We start from the raw sequence: 9025 nt of genomic DNA on the forward strand, positions 1-9025 counted from the left end.
AACTGCTCCTTTACCAAATAACCTCAGAATTCTTTTCTTTTCACTTGTTTTCCTTGAAGATCTTTTGCTTTCTCCTTTCATCAGTCATCCGGCTTCTACTGCATTTCCATGAGATGAGCCCTCTCCCGACACATAGAAAACATTAGTTCAAAAAGTAATATTATTTCAGCCACATCTTGGAAGTAGTGAGTAAGGAATGCATTTGCTGAAGCTGTTTTTCTTTATCTCCGAGGTTCGTTTTCCAGACAGTTAAGATGGTGCGAAGTCTCGCTCAGTGCTAGATAAATCTGGTACTAGACTTTGTTATTAGATTATAGGAGGGTTTATAGCTGTTCCAGTTACTGGAAATGAATTATCATTCTGATATTCTTTTATCTGATTATCATTCTCAGGATCATTCATTTATTGCACAGAATATTTCTTGAGCATGTACTACATATTCCAGGCTCTGCTTTGAAGTCGGAAAAGGACCTGCTCTCTGAGAACTGACATTCTAATGAATGGAGACAACCAGTAAAAAGCACATTGCTGTTTCAGGTACTAGTCATAATGATGGCAGCAGTAAAGGTGACCGATGGGGCAAGGGCAGTTATTGTTGTTGGTGGGTATGTTGGTGTCCTGGGGCTGCTGTAACAAAGTACCATGAACGGTGTGGCGCAAAATGGTAGAAATGTATTCTCACACAGTGCTGGAGGCCAGAAATCCAAAATCAAGATGGATCCTTCCTTGCCTCTTCTACCTTCTGCAGCCGCAGGAATTCCTTGGTGTGTGGTAGCATAAATCCAATCTCTGCCTCCTTCACCTGTTTCTCCCTCGAGCCTCTGTCTGTGTGTATCCTCTTCATATAAAGACACCAGTCACAATGGGTTAAGGGCTGACCTCCTCTTAACTAATTACCTTGCAGCAACCCTGTTTCCAAGTAAAGCCACATTCTGAGATTTTGGGAGTTAAGACTTCAGCACATCTTTTTGAGGGACACAATTCAACCCCTTTGGGCGGGCTGGCCAGGCAACGCCTTGCTAGGTAGAGACATTCGAGTTGAGCCTGAATGAAGGAAAGGGGCAGGTTGTGGAAAAAAATCTGGGTGTAGATTCTTTTCTGGCTGCGCGAACAACAAGTGCAAGAACCTGGGGAATGAGCCTGTTGGCATCTAAGATATGTACATGAACTTTACACTCTTAAAGAGGGCAAACAAATGTCTCATTTGAGAAGTTTACTTTTATAGTTCAAGTTGATAGGATTTTAGTTTTGAACATTCTTGAATGTTTTTTACTTCTGGTCAGGCAAAGACTGAAATAATTTTTCTTCAAAAATTAATTACTGCCCTAACTGATTTGGCTCAGTGGATAGAGTGTTGGCCTGCAGACTTAAGGGTCCCTGGTTCCATTCCAGTCAAGGGCACATGCCCTGGTTGCAGGCTTGATCCCCAGTAGGGAGTGTGCAGGAGGCAGCCAATCAATGATTCTCTCATCATTGATGTTTCTATTTCTCTCTCCCTCTCCCTTCCTCTCTGAAATCAATAAAATAATAATAATAATTAAAAAAATTAATTACTGAGGAGCCAGGTCTTTAAACATTAGCTGTCTGTGACTCTGGGCATGGGACCATCTGCTTAATAAATCCTTACTTTCTTGGCTGCAAGAAAACAACACAAAAAATACTCAAGACAAAACAAAACAAATAAAAACTGCTGAGAAGTCAGGCCTACTGACAGTGGCTAATCACATTTTAAGAATTTTGTTGATTAAAATTTCACTTTGCATTTTAATAGTAGAATTTTTCCATCACCATGTTTAGGTTATTAAACTAAAAGCTTAAAGTATAACAACATCTGAAAATTAAGTAAACTTTGTAATAGTAGAGATTATTCTCTAGTGATAAGAAATTAAGGTTAAATGTAGATAGCCTTTAAAAACCTATCATCATATATTAAATTGTCATTTTCAACATGATTATAACATTATTGTGGTTGTACTCTGTGCCACCTAGAGCTAAGTAGCCTTAGTATGATTTATCTTACATATTTATGAATATTTTTAGTTTCTCTCTCTTTCCTTCTCCCTTCCTCTCTCTCTAAAAATCTTTGAAAAGTCTTTTAAAAATCAATATAGAATACAAAAAATCTATATGGAAATATAAATTTCACAAGATAGTCAAGAAGATTTCATGTAAGACTGGTAACACCTTTAAGTATCCAGAAGTAGGATAAAATAGCCTAAAATATTGTAATATTTAATGCAAAAGTGACATTATGAAATATGCATTAGTAAATTATATATGTGTACTTTAGCCAGAACTTTGATGTAGTTAATACAGATATATTTGTTTATATTACTTATAAATAACAAGTTTCCATAAAACGTTCTAAATAAGTTCAAAAATGCTTATGTAGATTTAGATTTTTATGGTGAATGGCTATTTAGCTAAGATTTGGGATTATAAGCACAGACTGAGACCAAAGCTGCCTGGGTTCAAATCTTAGCTTTGCCTTGTCCATCTGTGTGACCTTGAATAAGTCCTTTAACTGCTTGCCTTATTACCTCATTCATGAAATGAAAAATATAAAGATAGTACCTAAAACAAAGGGTTGATGGGAGGATAGAGTGAATTAGTGCATATACACTTCTTAGAATGGGCACATAGTAAGTGCTGTTATAATTTTTAGCATGTCAATTGAAAATTGATATATTAATATTCATAACTAGAGGCCTAGTGCACAAAATTTGTGCATGGGGGGTGGGGGGCTGTTTTTCAGCCCGACCTGCACCCTCCAATCCGGGAGCCCTCAGGGGATGTCCTACTGACAGCTTAGGCCCACTCCCTGTGGTTCTCTGCTGTCTGAGGGGCCCGCTTGGCCACTCCCAGGTCGCTGCGGCGATGGCCAAGCAGGCCCTGCTCTCAGCGGCCACCCCCTGGGACTGGAGGACTCCAGCAGGGCTGAGAGGACTGGGCACTGCCATCTTGTGGCTATGGGTGCCGCCATCTTTGTGTCAGAGTGATGGTTAATTTGCATATTACTCTTTTATTAGATAGGGTAGGAAAATATGTAAAATGTACATACAGTCAGTATCTCTTATTCCTTGTTACAAATCATAAGCTAATTTGAGAGAAATAGGAAAATTTCCCACAGTGCTTGTAAGGCTCTGTTTTAATGGTAAAAGTATTTTATATGCTTATCCACTTAGTTACTTATAGCAGTGACTATGTTCAAGAGATTTTGTTAGGTCTTAAGGGAGACAGAAAGATGATTAAGCTGTCAATCCTGCTCTCAAGAATTTACCCATCCAATAGGGGAGATAAGACATAATTTAGTATAATACATAGTATAATGAGGTAAGTGTCACATCAAGAATCTGATTTAGCACTGTGAGTACCTCTGGAAGCAGGGAAGCATCCGAGGAGGTACTGTGGGTAAGAGGGGCGTGGCTAAACATTTAGGAACTGGTGACATTTTTAGAAGATGGGAAGAACAGGAGGTATCCAAGGTAGAGAAGAACAGTTAGGTAAATGGGAAAGGACAGAGAATCATGTCCCCAAGTCAAGAGAGGAATTTCTAGGAGGAGAGATGGACTATCATCCCAAATATTATAGAAAAGTCAAGGAGAGAACATGAAAAGCAATTCCCTCTTCTTTTCTAGGGGCCAGAAAGATTGAGCTGGGGATTCATTGGCTTTTCTTGACAAAGTAACACTGTAATGGAAGTTCTGTACTTACATAACTGAAAAAGCATCAGATCAGCTGGGATATAATTTATTTATATTGATGTGATTCAAACAAAGTGGAGGTTATTTATTTATTTATTTTTAGTCTCTTAAAGATCACTTTCAAGACCACCTACCATTCATTTAGCATTTTTTGTCTGCTAAACATTCTCCTAAACATTTGAGATGATCATCCTCTCCTTTAAAGCCTTGTAGCTGCTCTTGCAGTAGATACTGTCACTTCCATTTTACAGATGAGGAGGGCATGTCCAGAGAGGAGATGGCCAGCTCACAATCCATCTATAAGAAGTGACCAAGCTGGATTCCAACTCAGCCTCTCTGGTCCCAAAGCCTGGATTCTTAACCAGTTATTTTAGGGATAAAGTTGTTTAATAACCTCAAGGCATTTTAGATGCAGAGGTGAATACCCAACTTTCACTGATGACCAGCCTCACTGGCCTGCTTGCTGTCCTTGAAATAAACCTGGGTTATTCCCATTGCAGGGCTGTGGTGCTTGTTCTTTTTCTTTCTTTAGAATACTCTTCCTGCTTCTATGCCTCATGGGCTCCTCCTCACCTTTCCTGTGTCATCTGGAATGTCAGTGAGGCCTTTTCCAGCCCTCCACTAAAGTGCGTCCACCCCCACCCCCACCCCAGGGCGTCCCATCTGAGAACATCTCCTTCCTTATGTGTTCATTTGTTGTGATTGGTCTCCTAATTCTCAGTGTGTGCCTTAGGTACTGATGATTCCCAGCACCTAGGAGAGGTGATCTAAACTGTTTGTGGAATAAATGCATGATATCTCAAAGATAGCCGACTTTAAGTAATTGGTGAGATTTCTTTTAAGGTTCTGGAGATGTTAGAAGTGTCGTTCAGAACAGCGATTATTTCTTTTCTATTTAACATGCACACCTTTTTTCAATAACTGAATTGACACTGGGTGACATTTTAAAGGAAAGTCCTAAAAAATCTGCCTGTATTGAAAATGATACAAGTTAATTGTAGAAAAATTTGCAAATACAGAAAAGTATATTTTTTAATGTTATAATAAACTTTTACTTATTTATTTTTAATTGAATTTATTGGGGGTGACATTGGTTCATAAAATTACATAGGTTTGAGGTGTACAATTCTATAATACATCATCTGTATATTGTATTGTGTGTTCATTGCCCTAAGAAAGTGTATTTTAAAATGACTTATATGGCATCAAGAAGCTAAATTTTAACATTTGGGTATATTATTCTTCAATTTTTTACGAATTGCTTTCTTTTACTCAACAATCTATCATAACTATTTCTGTGTTATTGATTATTCTCCTAAACTTTATTTGTTAAATAAACTTTATTTTTAGAGCATTTTTAGGTTCTTAGCAACACTGAGCAGAGATTTCCCATATACCTTCTTCCCTCAAACAAGTCCAGCTTCCACTATCAACACTTCACATGGGAGTGGAACATTTATTACTGAACCACAGCTCATAGTTTACATTCTGGTTCACTATTGGTGTTGTACATTTCATGGGTTTTGACAAATATATAACAACATGTACCCACTATTATAATATCATACAGAATAGTTTCACTGCCCTAAAAATCCTCTGTGCTCTAACTATTCATTCCTCCCTCCTCTGACCCCTGGCAACCACTGATCTTTTTACTGTTTTGATAAATTAAAATTTTAATAGATATAGAATATTTCATTTTATGCACATGCCATGTTTTACTTAACTTTAGTTGGATAGTTAGGTATTTTTTTGGCCTCCTAATATATAAAGAGCCAGGGTCCGTCACGACCTAAAATATCCTAATGGACGACTGAACACCAGGCTAGGGTCCCAGTGGCCTGCAGCGGGAGTCAGTCCTGGTTCCTGGCTGCCTGTGGCCGGCAGGAGGGAGCTGTGGGCCCCGGCTGTCCGCGGTGTGGCGGCAGGAGGGAGCTGTGGGAATGTAGCCATGCTGCCATCGTACTGGCCTCTGGGTCCCTCCCCCTGCCCGCAGGCTCTGGGGAACCGGAGCCATGTTGCGATCAGACTGGCCTCTTGGTCCCTCCCCCCTGGCCCATAGGTCCAGGGAACCAGAGCCATGCTGCAATGGGACTGGACCCTACCTGAGGGGTCCCGGATTGTGAGAGCGTGCAGGCTGGGCTGAGAGACCCTCCCTGAGTGCATGAATTTTCATGCACCGGGCCTCTAGTTATTAAGAACCTGATGAATGGCTTTGGCTAGAGATCTTTGTGTACAACTCTGATTATTCCCTAGAATGACTGGATTAAGGGCTAAGGAATATGTACACTTTCAGGACTTTGTCACTTATCCTTTAACAGCCTAGCCCAGGGGTGGGCAACCCCTGGCCCGCATGCCAAACATGGCACACCAGTAACTTTTGCTGGCATGCGAAACCCTCTCTTATAATCTTCCATTTACAATTTTTTTTCTTAATATCGACTTTTTTATTTTTCAGATAAATTCAGTGTAGGTGCATCTTAGATAAATAAATAATTTTACATAACAAGTTATCTTAAAGACCATAGACATGGATTGACGAGAGAGGGGAAGAGCAATTTCTATGCCTCTGCCTTAACTCTCCCTGCCTTCCTAGATCCGACCAGTGTTTTGATTTCAGCCTCAGACGCAACGGGTTTTCGTTGACAAGACAACCGCCTCACCTACTTATTCAAAATTTCACTCTATAAAAATGAAACCTTCTCTCTCGCTTTGGCCACCGGTACTAACGAAAGGGGAATAAATTTCTATGTTTCTCTCGGCAGCAAAAGTCCCACTGATAATATCAAACGGAGTCATAAAGTTTTCTGTCGGACTATCAGTGTACATGTATACATTAAAAAATAAATGTATTTTTCATCATCATATACTGTGTTTTTGTCGCTCGAATGAATTTTATTATTTCTTCAAGGTTCTTCACATACGTACACCTTAAGAGATATCAAGTAGGCGTAACATGTTCCCTGGCCTAGCCCTTTAGACATTTAAAAAAAATAATTTCTTAACTCCCACTCAGGATGTATGAGAGGGCTTAGTAAGAAAGAATTACCTATGGCCTGGTGGGAGTGCCTCAATTGGTTGAGCGTTGTCCTGTGCATCTAAAGGTTGCCAGTTCCATTCCCAGTGAGGGCATGTATGAAAGGTACACATTGATGTTTCTCTCTCTCTCTCCTTTCATCTCTCTAAGCAAGTCCTTGGGTAAGGATTAAGAAAAAAAAAGAATTGCCTATGAATTGTGAAAACAGACACAACGATAGCTCATGCATGTGCAGTTTATTGTGTGTCAGCCATTGTTTTAAGCACTTTATTTGAATTAACTCATTTAGTTCTCACAATAATGCTGTGGGTTAGTACTATTATTAGCTCCATTTTAGAGATGAGAAACTGAGACACAGAGGTTAAGTAACTTGCCAAAGTGATTTCTTTAGCTGTAACATGGGGATATATTAGGACCTAACTTTCAAATTGTGTCGAGTTCTGTACTCTTCTGGCTCATAATAGGAGTAGCCTGACGGATGAAAGTAGTAGTAGTAACCAGTCAGCAGTGGTATTGGGAATCATCACTGCTGTAGTGGTAGCAGCATCAAACACATGGCAACTATAATTGCCATAGAGAATGTAATTGGCTCTTAGTTTTTAAGTTAATGGGTAAATATTTAAATAAAATACTTTTTTCAAATTTAACTTTGTCTAATTCACCCAGCATTTAGTACATGGCTGGTATTTAGTGACTATTACTTAATGATAATTTATGATTTTTTTTTTTCTGAGAGAAAATAGGATGTAGCATGTGTCCTTTAGATTTTGGATTGGATGCTATGGTTTTCCTATCTTCAGTGTATAAATACTATCTGGCAGATAGTAAATAAGACCAAATTGTTAATCCTGATTGGTGACAAAAAGAAATAAATATAAACCCCAGTTTCCTAAAATCAAATGACAACTTCCATGTGTCATTTTGTAAAGGCAGCCTTTTAATTTTTGGCTTTATGCAGAAGTTCTGCTTTAAATAAATAAAAATAAACATTCTTTTCCCTCCTCTCTACTGTTCTTCCCCAAACCCCAACCATTACCCCTTCCACACACTTGTTATTTCTGTTGATTTGCTCCTGAGGATGCTTGTGTATTTGCTGCTCAGTGTTTTTCTTGGTCTTTTTAGAAGAAGACACACTGATTTTTCTGCCTGGATTGGGTTTGGGGCTATATCCTATGGTTCTCGGCTCGCTGAGATATTGAGTTTTCAACCTTTATCTGCCCTTGAGTGACTGCTCAGACGTCATGGGGAGCCTCAGCGGGACTGATAACCATTAAGGGTTGTTTTTTATTTTCACTTGTTAAATCCCCAAAACTAATGCTATTAAAGGGCTTTTCATAGCAGTTGAAAGCTCTATCTATTCATCTTTTTAACTCCCACGTCACATAGCCTTGTGCATAGTGGCCTTTCAGTAAATGTTGAATGTATAATTTTTGTTAATTGACTCAGATAAAATTACACTGTACATTGTTTGCTATTATAAATGCTAATTATAGCTTTCTTTAGTTTGTATTTACACTCTAATCTTTGGGAGCACAGAAGAAAAAAACTTGTTGAGTTTTTCCCTTAAGCTATAAAGGAAAACATTTGGAAAAGCAGTGCTATACTTCTACTAGTCTCAAATGTCCATTATAGGGTAGCTAATGGACAATTATTTGTTTCTCTATGTAAGAAATATTTTTAAAAACTCTGAGAAGAACGACTAATTATTCTTTTCGAGAAGGCTATGTAGTGTAAAATGACCAGGTTTTAAGGATTAGATTTTTCAAAGCCAGGAATAAAGTAAACAAAGATTAAAATTCATTTCTTTATGTTGGAGATGCTGGAGCTTTATAGTTGCTCTTTTTAAAAATTTCAAACAGGCCATTTGACATTTCTTTGCAAAGCAATAACTTATGAGTTAAATGCAAGCAATGATCTGTCTTTTCAGATACTTTCAAAACTATCCACAAATCATGATAACTGTCTTCCTTTCTCCTCTGCTGGCATAGGCATGATGACTGTACGTAAAACAGGAAATTAGTAATCTCTTTTTGAAGTTGGTGCTGGATTGTTGTTCCTGATGAATTAGGTCATACATCTTCCCCCGAGTTTTGGCTTAAATATGCAACTCAGATGATAATATTGAATCTAAAGGTGCTTTGTGCCAGAATGTATTACTGTGTGGAAGGATGGTGTTACTTGACAATTTTATGCTATTTTTGATAATTTCTTGGAATTACTTTTTTAAAATAGATAGATTTTCTTTAGGAATTCCAGAAAGCCTTTAGAGAAATATTCTTAAAAT

The 9025-nt window shown here is 38.3% G+C and overlaps 1 protein-coding gene across 9 annotated transcripts in view; it reads left to right on the forward strand.

Annotated features, from left to right (window-relative positions):
- OSBPL6 (oxysterol binding protein-like 6) overlaps positions 1-9025 on the forward strand; it is a 173492-nt gene that overhangs the window by 10358 nt on the left and 154109 nt on the right. For 8 of the 9 annotated variants that reach the window (XM_014546283.1, XM_014546308.1, XM_014546314.1 and 5 more), the window contains exon 1: positions 393-537. The exons of the other annotated variant lie outside the window; for it this stretch is intronic. The gene's annotated coding sequence lies outside the window, so the exon portion shown is untranslated. Of the gene's footprint in view, positions 1-392; positions 538-9025 lie in introns of those variants that run through there. 9 annotated transcript variants of the gene reach the window in all.

The sequence above is a fragment of the Myotis brandtii genome, unplaced genomic scaffold (assembly GCF_000412655.1).
Source record: "Myotis brandtii unplaced genomic scaffold, ASM41265v1 scaffold112, whole genome shotgun sequence".
NCBI lineage: Eukaryota > Metazoa > Chordata > Mammalia > Chiroptera > Vespertilionidae > Myotis > Myotis brandtii.